General features: G+C 39.3%; 1 protein-coding gene across 1 annotated transcript in view; it reads left to right on the top strand.

The window, feature by feature from the left end:
• Ca10 (carbonic anhydrase 10) overlaps positions 1-25,206 on the top strand; it is a 520,463-nt gene that overhangs the window by 205,132 nt on the left and 290,125 nt on the right. The window lies entirely within an intron of this gene.

The raw sequence follows: 25,206 nt of genomic DNA, 5'->3' as shown, positions 1-25,206 counted from the left end.
GCTTGTAGACAGGGTGCTGCTGCCCAGGCTGTTCAGATCCCAAAACAGGCACTCGAAGGCTCCCGCTGGGGCCCGCTGGATTCACTGGAGCACACTGACTTCTCCCAGCTGGCCGCCCGGAAGCCCAGCTAGCCACTTGCAGGACTTGGAGATGTGGTGCTGCCGCCCAGGCTGATCTGGATCCGGAAGCGGAGAGAGTAGAGCTGAGGGCTTCCGCCTGAGGCCTTGCCCCAGATTGTGTCTGTGGACCAGATGGAGCCCGTGAGCACCCCCAGGGAGTGCCAAAGGTGTATGCTGCTGTGACCTCCCCTGTGTTCCGCTCACTCCGCTGGGCAGTCGATCCGCCAACCGGGCTGGCGCACACAAGGTTAGCCTGGCCGCCCAGTCCCTGAGTCCAGGCAAAAGCCTGGGAGGCCAAGGTCCGAGCAAAGTTCCTCTAGGGCTATGTCTGTTAATTGGGTCCGCCAGGTGAGTAGGATGGCGGGCGTGCGCGCCTGTGCTCCCTGAAAGAGCCGGGAGAGTCTGCTCTGCTAACAACCTCCTGGGCGGGTTGACTCACAGATGGCCCACCAAGCCGCCCAGTTCTTGGGGTCAGTCCTGTGCCTTTTGGGGCCTAGACCCCCGCTTTGTTAGCCTGAGGCTATGCCTGTTACAGGTCTGCCCGCCAGAGCTCTCTGTCGTCCTGCAGGCAAAATGGCGGCGGCCGACTGTGAAACATTTTTAATGTGGATGTATCTAATTTATTAAGTCATTCTTCTGCTATTGTTATACATTTTGATTATATTCAGTTCTTCATGATTATAAATTATATTCTACTGCATACCTGTGCATGATCATTTTGGATTTTTAAATACAGTTTATCATTTCCACATAATGGTGAATCTCTTCTGCTAAAGTTCAAGTAGCAACCTAAAAGTTAGGCCATTGAAAAAAAAGCAAGGTCTGGTGGCTGACAGTACTTTCCTGGAGCCCATACACGGGCCCCGTGTCTGAGTAGTAGATTAGTCAACCCAAGTAGAGGATATTCTTGGTATGTCTACTGATTAGCCACTCCTTGGAGATGACTAGTAACCATTAAAATAGCACAAAATGTTGAGTAAGAGAAGTCCCTTAGGGCCATTTACTTTATAGTAGGAGGAATGGGAAATGCCTACCATCTAAAGATAACTTTTTGCTGTCTTGAAATGAGAATGCTTGTGGCACCTTTTCCAAGGGTTGTTTGCTGTTCTAGTTTATTTCTGTTACTGTCATAAAATGCTCTGACCAAACCAACTGAGAGGATGAAAGGATTTGTTTTGCACTCCTAAGAGACAGTCCATAACTGAGGAAAGGTAAGGCAAGAAGCAAAAGCGGAAACCATGAAATAATGCTGCTTGCAGGCTTATTTGTTCTCTAGCTCACCTTCTGACTTTTGCTTAGCCAGATTTCGTATACAACCTGGGAATGCCTGCCTGAGGAATGATGCCGCCCATAGTGGACTAGGGCCTTCTACATCAATTAATAATCTTTCAGATATTGTCCACAGACCAAATCAATCTAAGACAATTCCTCAGTTGAGACCTCTCCCCTAAGAACTCTCTAGACTGCCTCAAGTTGAGAATGACAGTTAGCTAGGACTCCTGGTGAGAAGAGTGAATGGGAAAAGGTGAGGAGAACAGAATAAAGGTGAACAAAACTGAGAACCATGGACCCAACAAAGCATCTCGGGACCTACCAACAGACTCCTGTTCTTGCTTCTCTAATGAGGCAGGATGAAAAGCACGACCTGGATATTTGTTTCTCCATTTTATAGCTATTATGAACTCTTAAGTGGTATGGGTTTCACTTTAACTATCACTGATAAGGTCGCATTGCTTACCTGATGAGGCCGGCATACTGTCTTCCAATAGATGTTAATCTCATCCACTACTTTTTCTTCTTGTTATGGTCTATGAAGATCTATTTCAGAAGCTCCTGGGCTTTCTGTGGAATAATGCATATGGCTGTCTCACACTCACCAAAGCCATTTTTAAACAAAATCTCTGGTGTGAGTCCAGATGCCCCTGTGATAACTTCCTAATATGAATGTTTAATATCTCATGAAGTGAAGTGATATGGAATGATGTAGTGGTGAAAGACAGTACAGACTCTGATGCCAGGTGCCTGTCTTTGAACTCTCCCTCAAATGCTCATTAGCAATATTCTTGCACAACTCATATCAGCTTCCTGTCCATACTTTAGTGTTGTGAGAATTCGATGAACTAATATACACTTTTAAAGACTTAGAACATAGCCTAGAATGGATGTAGCACTTATTAAATGTTAAATTATTCAACTACAATATCATACCAAGTCGATGCTGAGGGCATTCTGAAAAGACTTTTGACTTTTTGGCCATCTTTCCTAGATGTCTTTTCATTTAAGTAATTTACTTCATTATTTTCCCCACTTATGTTTCCACTGTTTGTAGATTTTTGCTGTGCCCAGAAATGAGAGCTTTGTCACTATATTAGAGTTTAGTTGGCACATGTTTACAGCTATCAGTAATCCATCAGTGCTGCTTGCTTCTAGAGTGGGATATTTGCTTCCTGGTTTCTAGATCAGAGATCTAAGAGTTGATTCTTAGAAGTGAAACTGAGCCACCTCAAGCTGGGTTCTTGGACATTACAATAATGTGAGCATCCCTAGTCCAAAAACTTGAAAATCCAAATCCCTCTGAAATCCAAAGGTTTAGGAGCATAAACATGGCATTTGACTAGTTGTAGACTAAGAACACTTTTCATTGGAGATTTTCAGAACAAAGATGCTCAACTGCTAACATCTGTGCAGATGTTTTTAAGAATCTGAAATACTTTAATTCTCAAGCATTTTTGATCCAGAGTTTCCATATGTGCTAAATTCAGAAATAGTGTAAGCTGTACAATAATGGTGTATGTGGCATGATTTATGTGAATGGGCTTTATCAACCATTCAGAAAAATCTGTAGCCTTCTATGCACACAGATTTCCCAGTGAAAACATGTATAAACACATGAATAAGTACAGGTCACTAGCAGAGAGAGACAGTCCCTATGGTTTGGAGGTTGTGCACACACAAGCCACTTTCAGACTTAACTTTCCAGAATATGGTCACCACTGATTAAATCACAGATCAGTCCCCACTAAGTCTCCTAAGCATCTTGGCTTTAAAACTCAAATGCTCTTTTCATCTCTTGTCACAAAGAGCTTGTGTTTCCTCTGGGCAGTTTGAGTGCTTCTCAGTGAGAATCAGGGAACTGCCAACTGTAATGAGAAAGCTTCAGATCCTCAGTATTTCAAAAAGGCAACAATGTCTGGAGCCATCATTGATTTGGGAGAATCTTCCAAGCAAGATCAGTGGCTAAGAGAAGGGTTAGCTTAGATCAGCATGAGTTCCTTTGGTTATGTTGTTGGGGCAGTGAGGCAGGGGTGTTCTCCTGGGGAATCTGAAAACTGAAGTATGGGTTGTTAAGCACCTCACTTTCTCTTTAGGAAGCAACAATAAAGAAAAAGGTCAGCAGCGCAGCTATCTGTGTGAGCAAGTATAACAACAAAGAAATACACTCCTCATATTCAGAACCAGAACTTCGGTTGTTTTTTTACATAAGAAGCAAAATTATACTAAAGTACAGAGACCCTACTGGGAGATAACTGGTCACTGATAAGCATATTGCTATGTAAACATGAATAATTAAAAATCCCATAACTGCAGTGCTTTATAAAGTACATCCATGTTCATGTATCATGGATTCTTTGTATGCAAATGAGAAATATCTCTGAAAGAGTGAACAAAACTAGAGCAGGTAGGCATTCTTCTTTTTTTAATTACTTCTTTTATTTTTGAAATTAATAGAATTTCATTGCAACATTTTCCCTTTCCTTTCCTTTCCTACCTTCAAATTCTCTCATATAGCCCTTCTTTCCCTACAAAATTTCTCATGTATCTCTTCTTGCTCCTAACTTCTTGGCTTCTGTTGTTCATTAATTGTTGTTATATATATATACATATATATATATATATATATATATATATATACATATACATGTATATTCTTAAACATGTATATGCAAGCTGCTTTATCTGTAAAATGTTACATGTAAATATGTTTTCAACAGTACCCATTTGGCATTAAATAACCAATTGGTGAATTTCCCACCCTCACCCACTCCACTCCTTATTGAAATGGTAGCATTAGATTTCTTTACCCTCTGGTCTGATTACTTGGTACACGTTTAACTCTTCCTTTTATGTATAGTACAAGAATGGGTCAAATGACTTCCCCAGGGATATACAATTGTCCTCAGGAAATGTGGGGGATTAGTTGCAGGACCCCCATTAGATACTGAAATCCCATGCATTCAATTCTCTACATAAACTATTCTCATATAATGTACCCATACATTCACTTTGTTATAATATCCAATGAACTGTAAATGCCCCATGACTAATTGTGTTACTCTATTGTATATAGTAATACCAAGAAAGCTTTAGATATTATTATAATTATCTTCAGTTGGCACATTTACTATAGGCCTAACTATATAATGAGCATCAACAACTATGTGCTTTTTTTCCTAATCTCTTCATGCCTGGGTTGCTTGAATCCATGGGTACAGAAGCTCCTATTTTAAATAAAGGGTGGCCTTTGAAAACTCAGATAACATTGTGCCTTGGATGTAAGAGTAAGTGAAGTGCTGTTCTGCTTGCAGACCTACTCATGAAACTTTTCTGCTCACATTCCTACTGACAGCAAATTTCACCCCACTAATGCATTGCTTATCAAATGCTTTGATTTAGTTCTTCAAACCAGGAGTTTCATAATTCCAAGGCATGATACCTGTGGGATTTTTTGGGTTTTTTTTTTTTTTTTTTTTTTTTTTGGTTTTTGGTTTTTGGTTTGGTTTTGGTTTTAGTTTTGGTTATGGTTTTGTTTTTGTTTTTGTTTTTTGTTTGTTTGTTTGTTTTTGGTTTTTTTTGTTTTTTGTTTTTTGGGTTTTTTTTTTTTTTTTTTTTTGAGACATGGTTTCTCTCTGTAGCCCTGGCTGTCCTGGAACTCACTCTGTAGACCAGGCTGGCCTTGAACTCAGAAATCTGCTTGCCTCTGGCATGATACCTGTGAAAGATGGTGGGAGAGTTGGTTGACTGGGAAGCTTACAAAGGAAAAGTTTTTGTATTTGGAATGACACTGAAAGTGGGACCAAATGCAGAAGGCATGAGTTGAATTAAAGTTGAATCCACCACTCTCTTGCCTTGCTCAAAGTGCCATCAAACCCATACTGTTCCTTAATATGAATACTTTATAACATAGGTAAACAATAAGTCGCTAGGATTAGTTCTTTCTTCCCAGGTCACCCAGAGGCAATGATCAGACAGGCTGAGCATAAATGGCCACCACTGTGCCTTTCACACAGCAGAAGGCTCAGTGTGATGACAGTCTTCCTATTCTGCACTCTTTCTCTTCCACAAAAGCATACCATGGTGAAACCAATTTTTATCCTCCTTTTATAATTTAAGTGATATTGGCTTCAAATCGGCTGCATAGTCAGCACTATACTTAAGAATGATGTCCATTCTTGTGGAGAAAAATATGTAGAAAATCATGACACAATGTGATTACTAGGATTGAGGAACTGTTCAAGGATTACAGAGATAGATAAAAGATTCTACTGGAGGAAATGAGGAATAAAGTGGTAGAGAGAGAAAGATTCTTTGAGGAGTCTTTACCTACACCCTGAAAGTTAAGGCTGCATATTAATGAACCACCCTGCTTCCATTTTAGGCTCTAAAGCCTTCTTATAGTAAAGGCAAGCTAGATTTCATTCCTTTTCATGATTAAACCTGTTTCTCAAGGGTTGGGCTATGTCCTACCTGTAACCTTAAGTACAAATGGCTCTGCACTACCTCTCCTAGGCAACAGCAACCATGCCTGTATTTTGAAAGATGATTATGATCATCTGTTGTTATGACTACCTGAGAACCACCTTGCAATCATGCCTTTATTTCAAAAGGTTGTTAGGACCAACTTATATTTATATTTCTGTAACCTTGCCTATTTGTCTGTCTCCTTATCCCTGAACTATGAAAAGCTTATCTTCTTCATGTCTAATGCTACTCTCTCAAATCATGACTTAGAGTGAGATGGCTGATTTTCTGTTCCTGAGTGCACCTTTTAAAAAAATCTTGCTGTGATTGGTCAGTTGTAGAATAGTCTTTCTCCTCGTATCTGTGGAATTAATATCTGTAAAGTTAACTGGGGTGATTTCTTCTAAGTCATGAAATCCTGGAGGGCTTGTGTGTTGGTAGCATTGAAGGGTGCTCTTTGGGGTTAAACATATTTGGGTACCCAGTGATAAGGACAGAAAACTTCACAGTGTCCATTTCCCTGTGTGTGTCATTTTGAATACAAAAACAAAAAAATAAAATAAAATAATTTCCTTTGAAAGCTCCTTAGAAAGCTCCTCATTCAACAACCTCAAGAACCACCTTTCACAGCTCCAGCTCTAGAGTCAGGTCCAATATTGTTTTGATTGATTATGAGGACCTTGCTTCTACCTAGGAAATGGTACTCACACATTTGGGAAACAATAGCTATATAGCCATGGAGATTCAGTTCAAATTGCCTAGCATCTACTCACTGCCACAGGAATCCAGAGGAAGGATGAAAACACTAAATAAATCATGACTTAACAAAGGAGTTGCAACTTAAAGTAGGTGTGATAAGGAAAGTAGTACGTGCAAAGAATAAAAGCAGAGGCACCTACATAGATATGAACAGATTGCAGCACTTAAGGAATTGAGCTGAATCAAAAGAAATCCTGTCCATTGATTCCAAAAATTGTACTGAAGAATGGAATTATGTTAAGCCCTGGAAAAGCAGTCATTAATTATGGTCATAATTCCTCAACTGCCTTCCTTTCCACTAAGCTCTTCAAAGAACAGTGTTGGGTTGATACTCTGTGCTAAGCATCAGAATAGAAGTGGGGAATATAATGCTGGTATCAAATCAAAACTCTAGAACAAGAAAGGAACATGAGTCTACCATAACCGATTCCTGACCCTTAGTATACCCTAAGTCTTTTGTAGACCACAGATCTGCACTGGTTTTCAGCTGTGGTACTGACTGTCCAACTCTGCTGTCCCTCTAATGAAAAGCTGACCTGGAGCTGGGATCTTAAGGAAGTTCTAAAGGCACTAAGGTACATGGAAGTAGGAAATGACTAAAGAAGTATTCCAAGCTAAAGAAATCACAAAGATTTTGTCATTAATAATACACAGCATAGCTGAATGGTGGTGGCACATACCTTAATCCAAGCACACATGAGGCAGAAGTGGAGAGATCTCTGTGAGTTTGAGGTCAGCCAGGTCTACAGAGCGAGTTCCAGGACAGCCTGGACTGCATAGAGAAACCCTGTCTTGGAAAAAAATACCTAGAAGTTACAGATCTGAGGTAAATGGCTGAGTTAATAAAATCCTTGCTAGGCAAGCCTACAGAACTAAGTTCATATCCCCAGCATGCACAGAAAATATGCTGGGATAGGGAAAGACAAGAGGAGTCCTGGAGCTCACAACCAGCTTGTCTAGAATGAGAATCAGTGAGCACCAGTGTCTGTGAGAGACAGCTTCACCCTCACAGAGTGATAGAAGAAGATACCCAACATTGACCTCTGGTTTCCACACAGGCACATACAGAAACATGTTGAGGGAATGGAAATCTCACCATTGTGGATCGTTGTCCAAATACAGTCCACAAACAAAACCTTGTGAGAAGATTTCTGAGACTTTGTGATAAAACTCCAAGTAAACAGGACAGGAGTTTTGCAATATCTGTTACTCCATATCATGGGTGCTCTTGGAATGTGCTTTTCAGCCCAGGTGTAGTAGATAGGAGAGAGTTCACTTTAGAGTATTCATTACATCTGGCTATTTTTGTTTATATGCCTCTATGGGAAAACATGGGTGTGCGATGTGGAGCTTGTCCCTGTGGTATGTATACTTTACTTGGGCAAATATTAACCCTCAGAATATATATTGTCCGGTGCTCTGAATAAAGTTGGCTATGGAATGAGTCTTTAGTCCGCTTCATTTTTTGGCTCCACTCTCCCAGGTTCATGTGCCAATAAGAGCAGTAAACAGGTTATGCCTGTAGTCCTAGCATCACAAGTGGTAAGATAGGAAGATTGATAAAAGTTTAAGAACAAAATGAGCTACATAGTCAATTCCAGTGAATTCTGGGCTACAGAGCCAGACCTTATCTTTGAACAAAACAAAATATTGCAGAAAATAAAAATCTACAGTAAATGGATGTAATTTACCCCAAGAATAATATAAAATATCATTACTTAACAGTTAAATAGTAAAGTTATGAAGACAAGTAAAATGTAAATATACTACATGATAGAAACTACATCTCAATAGAAAATATATTGCAACCTTATTAGACAATTCAGCCAGAAGTAAAAGATTTTTTGAAATCACTTGCTTGGTTTGGTTCCCAATTTAGTGACTGAATGCATTCTGTTTGGGTTCCAAGACTCTATAATGGCATGAAGATTCTGTCTTCTGATGCCTCATAAAGATAACTAAGCTGTTAATGTTGCAAGTGATAAAAATAAAAAATGACCTCAATACATGTCAGTTTCAAGGCAATCTGGAACAGCTGGAAGCATCTGTAGGACCACACAAATGTGAAGGAAATGGCACACTGCAAAACTTGAAATACTCTCTGCTGGAATAGTCTGTGAGACAGGACTCAGCTGATCACCACAACATACATCTGGGCAGTAAGACTTGCATTATTTAACCTTCTATCATTTGTCCAATTTTGACATTTATGCCTGTTTGGAGAGTGTCAGAGTTAAAATAGAAGGAAATGAAATATGTAGTGACACAAATAGATCAAGGGTGATGCCCTCTAAAGACAATTTTGTATTTTGGAAGATTTTTCAAAGTTTGCCAGATGTTTGGATTTGTAGGAAACCACTCCCTGGTACCTTGTCACACACAACTTTTAGAACCTCCAGTGCCTGAAAATCACCGGTTTTCAGAGGCTCTGTTATATTTATCTGATACATATTTCTTACAATCCAGATAACTCCAGAATTGCTAATGTGAGCTCCTAGAGGACAAGAGGCTCCAGCCACTGTGGAAATATTAAGTGGAGCATGTGGTTAGGAAGATCATCAACCTAGTCGTTTTCTTCAGGTTGAGTGGGTGGAGATAATGAGTTAATGAGTTACTACATGAACACACTTCGAAATATTCTTCTCATTGTGGTTATGACTCCCAGCTTCAATAAACTAATTTCAGATAATATCTGAAGCATTGGTAATTATACAGGACAAGAGAAATTACAAGATGTAATCTGATAAGGCTTAACACAATCATTAGGCTAAATTTTAAGCCAGAGACAAAAATCACTCTTCATTTTGTGAAATTCTTTAAAACAGAACACCTGCTTTACTGGTGTGTATTTGCTTATTATTTATTTTTATCAAGACTCTCTTGTATTTATTAAGAGTCGCATTTGTTATCTGTCAAGAGTCTCACTGTCTAGCCTAGATTGGAATTATAGATGTAATTCTATAATTATCATTCACAATGGCCTTGATTCTGAGAAAGAATGATGTTAGGAGAAAGAGGAGGCAGCTTAATCTGTGCTATGACTGCCCAATACCCGGAGTAAGATAAGGATGTAAATTTAACCTGGGTTTAAATTGACAGTTCAACTACACAGTAGCCTAATGTCCTTTTATGAGTTACTCAACTCTCTGAGCTTCTCACAGAAAAAAAGCACAGGCAGTATCATTTTCTTGGATCACGGTGATAAGTAACTATATACAAAGCTATAGTCTTTCCAGTCTACCAATCAGTAGATTGAACTTGCTTTGATTTCTGTTGCTAATTTAGTTTAAATTATTTTTTTAAATTTTTTGAAATTATAATATGCTAACATCATTCTTCCCTTCCCTCTTCTCCTTCCAAACCTTCCCATGTACCTCTTCAGGCTTTCTTTCTTTTTTTTTTTTCCAGTTTTTTTTTTTTATTCGATATATTTTTATTTACATTTCAAATGATTTCCCCTTTTCTAGACCCCCACTCCCCGAAAGTCCTATCAGCCCCCTTCCCTCCCCCTGTTTCCCCACCCAACCCTTCCCACTTCCCTGTTCTGGTTTTACCCTATACTGCTTCACTGAGTCTTTCCAGAACAAGGGGCCACTCCTCCGTTCTTCTTGTACCTCATTTGATGTGTGGATTATGTTTTTGGTATTCCAATTTTCTAGGTTAATATCCACTTATTAGTGAGTACATACCATGATTCACCTTTTGAGTCTGGGTTACCTCATTTAGTATGATGTTCTCCAGCTCCATCCATTTGCCTAAGAATTTCATGAATTCATTGTTTCTAATGGCTGAATAGTACTCCATTGTGTATATATAACACATTTTTTGCATCCACTCTTCTGTTGAGGGATACCAGGGTTCTTTCCAGCTTCTGGCAATTATAAATAGGGCTGCTATGAATATAGTGGAACACGTATCCTTATTACATGCTGGGGACTCTTCTGGGTATATTCCCAGGAGTGGTATAGCAGGATCTTCTGGAAGTGAGGTGCCTAGTTTTCGGAGGAACCACCAGACTGATTTCCAGAGTGGTTGTACCAATTTGCAACCCCACCAGCAGTGGAGGAGTGTTCCTCTTTCTCCACATCCTCGCCAACATCTGCTGTCTCCTGAATTTTTAATCTTAGCCATTCTGACTGGTGTAAGGTGAAATACCAGGGTTGTTTTTATTTGCATTTCCCTAATGACTAACGAAGTTGAGCATTTTTTTTAAGATGCTTCTCCGCCATCTGAAGTTCTTCAGGTGAAAATTCTTTGTTTAATTCTGTACTCCATTTTTCAATAGGGTTATTTGGTTTTCTGGAGTCTAACTTCTTGAGTTCTTTATATATATTGGATATTAGCCCTCTATCTGATGTAGGGTTGGTGAAGATCTTTTCCCAATTTGTTGGTTGCCGATTTGCCCTTTTGATGATGTCCTTTGCCTTACAGAAACTTTGTAATTTTATGAGGTCCCATTTGTCAATTCTTGATCTTAGAACATAAACTATTGGTGTTCTGTTCAGGAACTTTCCCCCTGTACCGATGTCCTCAAGGGTCTTCCCCAGTTTCTTTTCTATTAGCTTCAGAGTGTCTGGCTTTATGTGGAAGTCCTTGATCCATTTGGAGTTGAGCTTAGTACAAGGAGACAAGGATGGATCAATTCGCATTCTTCTTCATGCTGACCTCCAGCTGAACCAGCACTATTTGTTGGAAAGGCTATCTTTTTTCCATTGGATGTTTTCTGCCCCTTTTTCGAGGATCAAGTGATCATAGGTGTGTGAATTCATTTCTGGATCTTCAATCTTGTTCCATTGATCTGCCTGCCTGTCACTGTACCAATACCATGCAGTTTTTAACACTATTGCTCTGTAGTATTGCTTGAGGTCAGGGATACTGATACCCCCAGAATTTCTTTTATTGTTGAGAATAGTTTTAGCTATCCTGGGTTTTTTGTTATTCCAGATGAATTTGAGGATTGCTCTTTCTGACTCTGTGAAGAATTGAGTTGGGATTTTGATGGGTATTGCGTTGAATCTGTATATTGCTTTTGGCAAAATGGCCATTTTAACTATATTAATCCTGCTGATCCATGAGCATGGGAGGTTTTTCCATTTTTTGAGGTTTCTTTCAATTCATGGTCTCATTTTAGATTAATTGTTATAACATACACGTAAATATATTTATGTTCCTCACTATAACCTACTTAGTCTGCATAACGTTATTTGTACATATGTTTTCAAACCATCTATTTGTTATTAGATAACTGATGGTGTGCTCTTCCTAAGGAAGACTCTTTCTCCCACTCTCAGCATTCCTTGCTTGCCTGAAGTTCTTTGTGTAGGGCTGAAGGGACTGAAGGGATTGTTCCATCATTCACATTCACATGTCAATGGCTGTTGTCCTAGTTCAGCTTATGTTCATGGCAGTCATGTTAGTGAGACTTTATGGGTATAGCCTCCTGCTAAATGGAGACCATTCAGTAAACCACAACTAATCCAAATATAGAATTGTGGATCCAGTTCCATCTGATCCATCTACAAATGCAACTCTGGCACCCAAGGCTCAATGATCATTGGGAAAGAGGAACAGGAAGAGTACAAGAGCCAGAGGATTAGAGGTGTTTGGTGCTCTGAGTTTGTGTCTCCTAGGTATGTCTGTTGGTAATTTTATTGCTTTGGCAAATGCAAAAAAAAAAAGTATAACTTTGGAAGATAAATTTATTCATTAAAATGTTATATTTTATTTATTAGGCAAACAATGCTAAAAAGAAAGAAATCAGTTGATGCCAATCAAGTCAGAAGGATAGACAGGAAACATTATAAGCATTACACAGTGGATAGAGGCAAGAGATGAAGAGTCAGATTTACATTTTGACTCTTCCTCATACCAGTTTCTGTATATACTGGAGATGTTACTTAACATCCATGCATCTCAGATTCTCATAGGACTTCAACACAATAACAAGTCTACCTTAGAGATTATTAAATGAGAGCATATATACAAGTACTTAGGGCAGTGTCTGACAGAGTAAATGCTCAGTAAATCCGGATGTGAGGCCTATTCACCATTTTGGTTTCACTGCACCGTCTACCAATGGGCCAGCCTTGAACTTTCTCTGATGTGTATTCTATATTAGAAACAATGTTTCTAGGAATGAAATTTTTTGAATAGTCCTTTGAGAAAAGGAGCTAGCGTTGTCCCCTATCAGGTGTTATTCAAGTATATAAATATCTAAATTCCAGGAATAGGCCTGGTAAGTTTTCGGTTCTCAAGAACACTGCAATTCTTCAAGGTTCCTATAATCACCATACTTGGCAGATTTCCCTAGAGGTCAGGTATCTGGGGTTCTTTAATGCTACCAGAGGACTAAAGTAAGATCTCCTAACCAGGAAGACTAAGCTGATAAAGTGTATAAATATTATTATACTCAAACAGCATAGCACTGATGTTGTGTTATACAAATAGGAAGTTGTAGAAAGATCAAAGTAAACAATATATAACTTGCTTCTAGGGCCTGGGGAGGTTGCTTATAGCACAAATGTGTTGTAAATTAAATTCTCAGCACTCACACAATTGCCAGGCAGCCATGATAGCTGGTCTATAATGCCAACACATAGGAGGTTGAGACAGGAGATTCTCAGAACAAGTCAACTAGGTAGCTTAGCCAAATCAATGAGCTGTGGGTTCAAGCAAGAGACCGTGCATCAGTACATAATGAAGAATGAGGAAATGTCCAGTGTACAGCTCTGACTTCCTCACCTATGTGCACATACATTCATATGCCCTTCATATATGCACACACAGATTGTTTATATACATATATCATATATGCATATACATAACAGATAAATAAATAAGTAAATGTCTTTGTTTATCTACTTTATATCACTGTGATAAAGTCCCATGACCAAAAGCAACTTGGTCCCATGAACAAAAAAAGAAAGGTTGGATTTCTGATTACAGTCCCATGACCAAAAGAAGAAAGGTTTGATTTCTGACTACAGTTTTACATTCCAGTTCATCATTGAGGGAAGTCAGGGCAGGAACTCAAGGTAGAAACTGAAACAGAGACCAGAGAGAAATGCAGCCTACTGGCTTGCTTCCCATGTCTTGCATCCCATGGATAGCTCATCCAGCTCTTCTACACAATCTAATACCAGGTACCAGAGGTGTCATTACCCACAGTGGCCTGGGCCTTCCTAATCACTGATCAAGAAAATAATGCACAGAATTGCCAATAGGCCATCATAATAGTGGCATTTCCTCAGTTGAGGTTCCTTCTTCCTAGATAGCCCTGGTTTGTGTCAAATTTTAAAAAGAAACTGGCCAGCACAGACACTATATTCATCTTCTATATAAAATATCAGTGGCACTGGTCCCTGGTTTATTTTAACAATCAAATATAGAGTACTAATAAAAGTATTTTATAAACATTTAAGGAAATTTGTTTAATAGGACGAGTTGAATAGGACGTCTTGGATAAAAGAAAAAGCCCAAATCAATAAATTCAATCCTATAAAAAATATATCTACATAACAAAATACCAATGGAAAAGGTTAACAGCTAAATAAAAGAATACAAAAAATATTTATAATACATGACAAGGATTTATAGCTCCACAGGCAAATGGCAGCTAAAAACTGATATAAAAACTAAATGACTCAGAGAAAAAATGGGAAGGGCAGAGTCAGAAGAGAGTTGCAAATAGCCACTGAACGTATGAGAATATACTTAATTTTAGTACTAGTTACAGGATGCAAATTAAATCAACGAGTTTCCATTTTAACTGCCTTGTTACCCAAAATAGTGACCAGAATTCATGGGAGGCTATGTATAGAGAGGAAATGGACACATCATGAAGCCTGGCTGTGTAGTTATAGACAAGGCCACAGCTTTTAAATGTGCCCTGACGCATCTGCTAAAATACAGTGGGTGGGTACTTTGACAGAACAATACTACCTTTACAAATCTTTTCCACTGAAATGAAAGCACCACTACAAAAGGAGAATATATTTATCACAAGCATTGACTAGAATGCTAAAATAAGATATAAATAATCTTAATGTCTTTCACTGAGAGAATGGTTGTAAAATATAAAGACCACTCAAATGATGGGTGCCCTAGATAATCTTAAATATAAGGGGCAGCTCTCTTAGCATTAATGTGAAGCAACCCTGATAGAGTAATGGTACTCGAGACAAGGAAAACCTTTTAGACTATATGTATGTGCATTTGGGTGTGTACATATAAGCAAAGTGAATTAGAGGAATGCCACCTGACCTGCCACTCAACACATGTCACTACTAAAAGGAAGATGGTCCCCTTCCATCTCCTACAGGTTTTCCTGCAGCTTCTCATATTCCACATAGGTAATATGTTGACTTCTTAAAAATTAAGTTACCATACAAGATAGTGAGTTTCATTATGGAATTTCCAAACATGGATGCAGTTAGACTTTGTTCTTATTCATTGCCATCCCCCAGACAGTGCCCCCTTCTGCTCTCATGTCACATATATTCCATTACTTGACTTGTTTCTCTTTCCACTCCTCATGAACTTTCTCTCCCCTCTCATAATCCCCTGCCTACTCACCTTGGGTTGGGAATATACATTTGTGAGGCCCTGGGTTAACTATCCAGTGCCTATAAACAAACAAACAAATAAATAAATAAATAAATAACTGATGTCAGAAGAGCCTCTTAGAATCTCCTTCATTTCATATAAGATAATTATAGCATTATCTGATAATTTGGGTCAGGTATAAGATACATCAGGTTTCTAGCACAGAACTAATTAAATGGTGCTTGATGCCAGCGTCCTCTCCCTCCATTCTCTTGGCTCTCTGTGGATGCATTCTCAGGGATGCAGGTCAGCTGGGACTCCAGATGAGGCATAAATGGGAGGAGAAAGCTGCTGTACAAGCATGCACTCTGACATCTTCTGAATGACAAACTGAGGTGATTTTCACTCTGGAATTGAAACCCTCATGGATGGCCCTTTGCTCGCTCCCTCCATCAATCTATATGTTAAAAGCTAGAGATCCAAGGGAAAAAACCTCATATGCCTCATTGAAACTAAGAGGCCAACATATTACCTAGGCTCTCTACAGAACTCCCTTTGAAATCAAGCTGGGTTACATGGGCATCTGCAAGCTGCCTCTTCTTACCCGTTTCTTTCTACCCAAGGAACACTATTAAAGTATGGTCAATGTGTTGAATTCCCAGTATCCCTTCCCTTGTCCCCCTTTCCAGCAGTTTCTAAACAGTTGCCATAGAACCAAATGGTGCACCAAGCCTTTTTATTGACACACTCTCAGTCTTCCCAAAGACCACACAAAGTAGTTACCATTCTGCTGTGGAGATTGAGAAGTTATGGCCATAGAATCTAAGTCATATATTCATGTTCCATTGGAAGGACATAGACAATATTTCTCTAAAGTTGGGTGAGTCAGAAGACCCCATGGCTTAGATGCTACCAGTTTAATGGCATTCTGTTTCTAGTGACACTCTGTATCAGCTGTTAGTGATTCTCTGTCTCTCTGTATAGGGAAATGCATCAGTGCTTTAATTAGTACTGAGAAGTTTCCATTTTGCAACAAAGCCCCTCTAAAATGAAGGCATACCTAACCTAACACTAGAAGAAAGAGTTTGAGTTGGTCTGCTCACCTCTCAGTATCTTTTGAAAACAATGGCTTTATTGATTCTTGAGAATTTTATTTTATTTTCTATATTCTTTGTTTACATTCCAAATGCTTTCCCCTTTCCCAGTTCCTCACTCCCCATAAGTCCCATAAGCTCTCTTCCCTCTGCCCATTCACCAATCACCCCCTCCCTTTTCTCTGTCCTGGTATTCCCCTACAATGCTGGATCACACCTATCCAGGATAGGGGCCTTCTCCTTCCTTCTTCTTGTGAACCATTTGATATGTTAATTGTGTCTTGAGTATTCGGAGCTTCTGGGCTAATTAATATCCACTTATCAGTGACTGCATTCCATGTGTCTTCTTTTGTGATTGGATTACCTCAATTAAGATGATATTTTCCAGTTCCATTTGCCTAAAAAATTCATGAATTCATTGTTTTTAATTGCTGAGTAGTATTCCATTGTGTAAATATACCACATTTTCTGTATCCATTCTTCCATTGAGGGACATCTGGGTTCTTTCCAGCTTCTGGATATTATAAATAAGGCTGCTATGAACATAGTGGAGCATATGTCCTTATTGCATGCCGGGGAATTCTCTGGGTATATGCCCAGGAGTGGTATAATAGGGTCCTCCAGAAGTGTCATACCCTGTTTTCTGAGAAACCTCCAGACTGATTTCCAGAGTGGTTGTACCAGCTTGCAATCCCACCAGCAGTGGAAGAGTGATCTTTCTCCACATCCTCGCCAACACCTGCTGTCTCCTAAGTTTTTAATCTTAGTCATTCTGACTGGTGTAAGGTGAAATCTCAGGGTTGTTTTGATTTGCATTTCCCTAATGATTAATGATGTTGAACATTTCTTAAGATGCTTCTCAGCCATTCAAAATTCTTCAGGTGAAAATTCTTTGTTTAGCTCTGTACCCCATTTTTAATAAGGTTATTTGGCTCTCTGGAGTCTACCTTTAGAGTTCTTTGTATATATTGGATATTAGCCCTCTATCAGATGTAGGGTTGGTGAAGATCTTTTCCCAAATTTTTGGTTGCTGTTTTGTCCTTTTGACAGTGTCCTTTGCCTTACAGAAATTTTGTAATTTTATGAGGTCCCAAGTATATCAATGGAATAGAATTGAAAGACCCAGGAATGAACCCACATACCTATGGTCACTTGATCTTCGACAAAGGAGCTCAAACTATCCAGTGGAAAAAAAGATAGCCTTTTCAACAAATGGTGCTGGTTCAACTGGAGGTCAGCATGAAGAAGAATGCAAATAAATCCATTCTTATCTCCTTGTACTAAGCTCAACTCCAAGTGGATCAAGGACCTCCACATAAAACCAGACACACTGAAACTAATAGAAAAGAAACTGGGGAAAACCCTTGAGGACATGGGCACAGGGGAAAAGTTCCTGAACAGGACTCTTGAGAATTTTATATAATGTGTCTTGAGTGGAGGGGCTTTCAAGAAAGCAGAGATAGAACACAATAATATAAAGAGTAAAAGAGCAACAGTTGACTAGGAGTTAAATTGCGTAGGGGTGGGAGGGTAGGGTAAAGGGAAGAATGTAAAGAAGGATAACTAACAATAAAGGCTTTTTAAAAAAACGTATAGAAACCTTCTGCTATACAAGTTCCTAAACTGTATGCATATAAAAAATAATACAGTTTAATAGAGTTACCATACATGTGGGGTCAGGCTCAATAGTAGGTACTTCACACTAACAAAGTAGAAACCCCAGGAATAGTCTGGTTTTTTTTTTAACTGGTCAATGGGACCAGTTAGACCCTAGGCATTAATGGCTATTGCCAATCCTCTTGGTTCCCCTCTAGAATGTAATGCTAAGACCCTATTGCTGGACACCACGTAGTTCAATTACAGAACATGGGGAAATCACCTTGGGACCCAGCTGCAAACTTCATACCTCCTGGCTATATTTCATGTGCTAGAAGGTGCTGTGTGTGCTATGAGAAGAGAAAAAAGAATCCCCTCTCTATTCAAGCTTTAATGCACACACACCTCCATTATAATACTTAGTGTGGTTTTGTTGTAACTATTTACTAGCTTGTCTTGGGGGGCATTTGATTTATCTCTCTAGCCTTGATTCATTAGAGATGGCCCATTAATTTCTTTAATGAATGCACAAATTAATGATTATGTGCTAAATAGAATATATGCAACTCCTCTGAGCTTCCCATGAGAGAAAATGAGAAGCTCTTGTGTGCCTTGAACCTGAGTCCAAACCATGGAGAACGTCCACAGTGAAGAGGTTATTACCAAGGCCAATACCCTCCATGAAATAAATCTGGAATCAGAGAGGGCAAAAGCCTGAAACAATGGATATTTTAATCATGCTCATTAATGATGACTCAGAGCATGGATTTATTACATTTGAAAGCTACAGGCAGTAAATCAGGACTGCTGAGAGAAGGGAGAGAGAGGAGTTCTTATTTAAGATGTATTCCTATGTTTGTAGCTACAAAGTAGTGATTGCCACTGATGTAGAAGACTTCATTTGTGGATTGAATTCATCACAAATATGTTTTGTGGCAATAGTCTTTCCCAAAATTGTATTTGCTTTCCTTTAGCCAAAAAGTTGGGGGCTTGGTTCATTACTTGAGGGAAAAAAAGGAAAAGGAAAAGAAAAGATTGTCTCAACTAAGTCTCTTCCTTGCTTCAAATCTAAATTATAATTTGCAAAGCACTGTCTGAATATGTAGAAAATGCTATTTTATTGGCACATATGTTGAAGAGAATAGTTTTTAAAGCATTCAATTAGTTCTGCCTTTGAGATAGAACTTAAACACACATGATAAGATTAAACAAACAACAACAACAAACTCTATGTCTCCAACTGTTGTTTGAGACCAAGTTTTTACTTTTTAGACTACCCCAAGAACAATTACCCTTACCCTTAGCTTTCTTCCAGACAAAACAGATTCATGGCTCTCACTCATAAATCAGTTTAGAGCATTGTACTCTATTGTCCCCTGGCAGGTTCTAGTCACATACGAATAAGATGCAAACTATTTAATGGGACTCAAGGGTAACAAGTCATCTGTTCTTCTAATCTAATCTTCCAGCCCTGTTCTGTCTGTTCTTTGTTCTCATCTGGGCAACCAATTTCAAGCCACATGACTTCCTCTGTTCCTTGAATACATCTAGCTCCCTAAAACCCTTGTTTCCACCCTCTGTCTTAGACAACCTCCTCTGAAATTCTTCTGAAACCATTATTCCAGTTTTTCAAAGGTCTGGTTGGTATATATCATTTTCAGTGCTCATTTCCCAGAACTGTATTTGCCTTCATTTGGCCAAAATTTGGGGGATTAGTTTATTATTTGAAAAAAATGAAGAAAGGAAATATTGTCTTGGCTATACTTTGATTCTGCTTAGGCTATGTCTCCTGTTACAGCTTTATTCTGTAACTCGCTACCAACTTGTCTTAATTTTAATAACATAGGTAAACACATCAAAACTTAGCAGTTATTGCCCTGTACTATACCAAAGGATTTGTGATAACACAAGCCTTATCTGTTTCATTCACTTCCAACAAACCAGAAATGAAGATACTCTGTAGCACATAGATGGTCTTCCAAATATTTGTTCAGTAAATTCGCAGTGTGTGAAGCCTAATATCTGAAATGTCAAAGACTCACAGTCAGCACTTTTAAATTCAGTTTATCTTGGTTCTGTAAGGTTTAGCAAGTCATAGGAAAATTATAAGTTAGCTGCAGGGGTCCAGCACTCTGCTCATTACAGCATCTCTAGAGTTCTGCTGAATCTGGACACATCAATAGATAGGCAGGGCAGCATGGATATAGAAGACCCTCTTCAGGATGCAAATGCCATGAAGGCAAATTTTACTTTTATTATCAGAGTGGATTCTGCTGATCTCTTGCTCTCTGGTTCTACATTTGGTTTTGTTGGTTTCTCTATTCTCTCAGATATTACATCCTAACTGCAATTTCCCCACCCTCCTGTCCTTCCAGTCCCCCAACCTTCCCTCTATCCCAGATCCACTCCTCTTATGTTTCCTTTCAGAAAAGGGCAGGCCTCCCAGGGATATTGACCATACATGACACATCAGGTTTTAATAAGACTAGAGACATCCCCCATATTAAGGTTGGATGAAGCAACCCAGTAGGAGGAAAATGGTCCCAAAAGCAGGCAAAAGACTCAATGGCAGTCCCTGTTCCCAATGTTAGAAGGCCCACAAGAACACCAAGCTACATAACCATAATATAAATGCAGAAGATCTAGGTCAGCTTTTTCTAATTTCAGTTCAGTTTCTATGAGCCCCTATGGGCCCTGGGCCATTTTCTAGTAGTATCCTTGATACCTCTGACTCCTACAATCCATCCTCCCTCTCTTCTACAGGGTTCCCCAAGCTCTGCCCAATGTTTGGCTGTGGATCTCAGCATTTGCTTGCATCAGTTGCTAGATGAAGCCTCTCTGATGACAACTTTTTGTTTTGATAAAATATTCAGTATGTTTGTATAGGAGTTGTCAAGCGATGTTAACAGGTTAAACTGGATCCTTATTGTTTCCGTGGTTTGAACAGATGCTCATAGGTTTTGCTTTGATCTTGCCAAGGTTCATGATTTAAGCATTTGAAATCAGAGAAATTCCACGTTTTCCATAGCTCACTGCACATGGAACCAAGGGACCACTGGGGATTTGGAGTTCACACAAAGAATGACAGCATTGCCACAGGGGAAATATTTTGGCAAGATAGATGCATAGTTGTGATGCAGCAGTTACGTTCCTCTGTTTAGTCTCTGTGAAAATTAATTTGCAAAGATATTCAGGTCTGTTGTGTGTTCTAGTTTATATGTAAATTAGAAGAGTATGCGAGAGATGCCAAGGATGATGGAATTCCAACATTTTCAGACTAGCTGACTATTAATTAATTAAAATGGTTTCTCACTCAATTTCATTTCATTTACATTTTTCCCACACCAAGTTGTATTGGTCAAGCTAGAAGACAGCAGTAGCAGATGAGTCATCATCTTCTCTTCAGGAAGAAAGTTTAAATCTTGATTTATTGAGATGGCCATGGCAAATAAGAGTGGAAGAATTCAACAAGATTTCAACATTTGAAAAACAAGAGTGATACCTCCACATTCTACAACTCTACCTATGTTTCTGAAAGTGTCTTGCGTGTTCCGAAGGGTGATGCTATCAAGGATGGTTAGAACCATGGGCATAACTGAGGACTCTGCATAAACCCAAACCTTGCATCCTGACTCATGGGTATGACCCAGTTCTGCACCCCTAAAACCAGCAAGTTCTCTCCCAAGCTTCCTGGAACATCCATTTCTGTTCTCCCATCCTCCAAGCCTCCATCCTAAAGTATTTCCCTTGCATTGCTTTTGAAGACCTCTCCCTTGATCTTCTGGCAAGGTCCCTGGAGTGACTTCTATATTTTAATTAGCATTCACATTACTTCTAATAGCAATCATTGACTCCTCCTGCTATGGGGACCAAAATCTAATCCAGTTATTCAGACCTTAAGCACTTTAACTAGAGCAACATAAACTTTATTTTTACTTTGTGTGTGTGTGTGTGTGTCTGTGTCTGTGTCTGTGTGTCTGTGTGTGTGTGTCTGTGTGTGTGTATGTATTTAAGTGCAGTGTCCACAGAAGCCAGAAGAGGGTACCATTTGATTAGTCTAAATCCAGAATTATATACAATTGTGAACTTGACTACTGAGAACCAAACACAAGTCCTCTGTAAGAGTAGAGTTTGCTCTTATCCTCTGAGACATCTCTCTCCACCCTCTGGAGCAGCATTTCCATCACAACTTCCTGAGGCTCTAAAAAGAAAACCCCAAAGCACACCTCAACATTTTTGATATCCTCCTAGACCATTCTGTCTATGTTATCTCAGATTGTTCAGTTGCTTTCAAATCCTGCCTTTATTTGACATAGCTACATTTTGAAGTAGTTTCATTTAGACCTTTGCCTTAGATATTTGCTTAAACTGTAAAATAGACACTGATGTTATTCCTGTATTGCCAAAAGAGAAACAGAAGCACAAGTCTTGCAAGGGTCAGGGTGGTAATTAACTCTGAACTTCCCTGGACATGATCCCCAGATTCTGACCTGGAACCTTGTATAGAAATATGTTTTGGGAGGTGGAGCTTTTGTGGCAAAAGGAGTCTTCGGAGCTGATTTGGGTCTTTGCTCTGTGCTTTCTGACCTTTACCTGGAAGTGTAACTTCAGATGGATTACTATTATTCTCTGTGGTCTCTATGCCATGGATACACATAGTTAAAATGATCTCTTAGCATGGCTTCTAATTCCAAAAAGCAGAAATTATAGCTGATTTAAAAACCAGTCATTTAGTCATGAGTAAACTCACTACCCTTTGAGGTATTGAGCCAATGAGGGACACAATGAGCAAAGGACATTGTTTCTTGGTTATTCTCTAATTCCTAAGCAGGTGGTTAGAATGAGAGGCAGGGGCCTTGATGGTGAAGAGGGGATATAAAGCCTTGAAACTGTCATAAAGAATGTCGTACCCAGTAAAAGCAAAGGCAGATGTTCTCATAAAGTTTTTGCTGTTTGTGTTTTTGTTGGGGGACTTTTGGGGTATGGAGTTTATTAGCAAGGTACGGTAGCATCTGCTCACCGATGGTGTCATACAAAGACAGCCTTAAAGACCGTTTATGGGGCTGGAATTATTTTTGTTAATGATTTTCATGGGAGTAGATGAAATGCAATGTGCACCAGCTGTAACTATGTTTATCATGCAGCTGCCTTACAAAGAAGAAAATACACACAGGCACACACACACACACACACACTATAGATATATGTCTTGATTATCAAAGAGTATATAAACTGGAGTAATCACAGAAACCAGGAAGGTAAAATGAAACCATGGTGGGGAGTTCTAGAGAAGGTAATAGCAGGATATGGGTGATATTATGAAAAATGAAAGAGGAAGCCTTTAATTGGGAAGACATATGATGGACAAATAACAGTAGGATGTTTTAAAAGTCATAGAAAATCATATTGTTTTATGTTGACTTAAAATAGTATATAATACATATAAAGTGTGTATACACACATGTATCTATACTACACATCTCTCTGTGTTAGTGTGTGTGTGTGTGTGTGTGTGTGTGTGTGTGTGTGTGTAGTTTCAATGAAGTTGTAACATCTGGGGAATAATGATTACCCTCAAAGCCAAGCCATAAACTATCTGGCAGAAACTGATCACTAGCCATGAGAAACCTCCTTTCAAGTTGTTGATCCGGGGATTCCAAGAGACTCCCAAAACAATATAAGTTATTGCTATTGTCCTTGGTAGCATCTCAGAAGTTGAAAGTAAGTCTCTATTATGGAAGACACCATGCATTTGGACACATGACCCAGAAACTTTGAGCTAGAGGAAATCTAGAAGCCCTTCTCTGAAGACCATCTCTCATCATACCAGAAGGTGCTATGCAAGCTGTCAAGGGAGAGAAGCAAACCCCTACCCAAATGAGACACCTATGAACTACATTTACCAGCAGGCAAGACATTTCCACAGGTGCAAAAGTGGTACTCACACTTTGGCAGTAAGCAACAACTGTCTAATTGGACATGAGGCCCATGCAACAGGAGGGAAACTATGCCTAGTAACGGAAAGCTAGCCAACTCTCCACAGCTAGTGAGGTCATAGATCCTAGAGGACAACCCACGATTGCCATTTTACTAAACCATAGCAGTTCCTAACGTCATTCTAAATACTTAGCTTTATGCCCATGGAGAAGTATAGCTTTCATATCATCAAAGAAGCTTCTCTTCACAGCAGATGCGGGCCACTACAAAAAGCCACAGCTGGCGCAACTGTTCAAAGTGCGAAGAATAACTCATGGTGATGTACCTAGTCACATATCTACAATCCCCACAGCTAAGGCTCGAGGAACACTGAAGATGGAAAGTACATTTTTAACGCAAGAATTTTATTAAGTACTATAGTTTTGCTAGGATATAATATCTTGTAAACACATTAGGCAGTTTTCAGTGATGATAAACTTTATACAATAAGAAATGGGAGTATCAAGGAAGCAGAAATCCATGAGTAGGTTTCCTTGCTTCTCCTCTTGCTCTTCTTCTTCTTCACTCCCTTCTCTTTCTCCTTCTGGCCATTGCTGCCATTTGGAAAATTCCTCATGTTGAGGAAGCCAATTCAAACTTCTTAAAGGGAACAGAGCCTCCAGGGGCTCCTTAGAATGGATTAAGTCACATTAGAAATGAATTTTATCACACATTGGTGCTGAAGTATTTGAGAATCTGCTTTTGCCCAGTGTTGACTAGAACTAATAATAAGGCCATTGAATTTGGGGTTTGCATGGGACTAAATACTCCATTGATCACAGTTATTCGGTGAAACACAACTGTTTGGCTAGTGCTTCCCAGATTCCTCTCCAGATTTGGCTTTTAGCCATTATGATCTGGGCAGGCACAATGGCTGTTGTAAGTTAACAGCTATATTCAACTAGAGTTTCTGAGATGGTAGGTGCCCATGAGAAGATTATGACATGATTGTAGAGTTCATCAGTATTCATTCTCTGGCTCTACTCCTCCAAGGCAGAACTGGATATACTTCAACAGTATAACAGCACCCCCCAGTGCTTTCAGTTTTTCCTCAATAGTCAACCTAAACTAGGGCAGAAGACAATGGTAGGAGCATCATGTATTATGGGTAGAGTAGTGGATGAATGGCCAAATAATTGCAGGGGGAGAAGGAGGAGAAACGTGGATTCTATACTTTAGTGAAAGCACTGATGTGCCAGTAAATGCTAAAGATAGTGTTTCTTTGTAAACATGACCTCTTAAGTGAGAAGCCTTCCTATTACTTCACCAACTGTTAAATACAATGAAATAAGACCGGAAATCTTGTAAAAATTGTACTGATAGGTGTTTTACTGCAACACTGAAAGTGAGCTGACAGGTTTCCTTTGCATCTTTGCAC

Source organism: Apodemus sylvaticus, chromosome 10, assembly GCF_947179515.1.
Source record: "Apodemus sylvaticus chromosome 10, mApoSyl1.1, whole genome shotgun sequence".
Classification (NCBI taxonomy): Eukaryota; Metazoa; Chordata; class Mammalia; order Rodentia; family Muridae; genus Apodemus; species Apodemus sylvaticus.
Note: the sequence above shows the minus strand (reverse complement) of the source record. Positions and strands in the feature narration are given on the sequence as shown.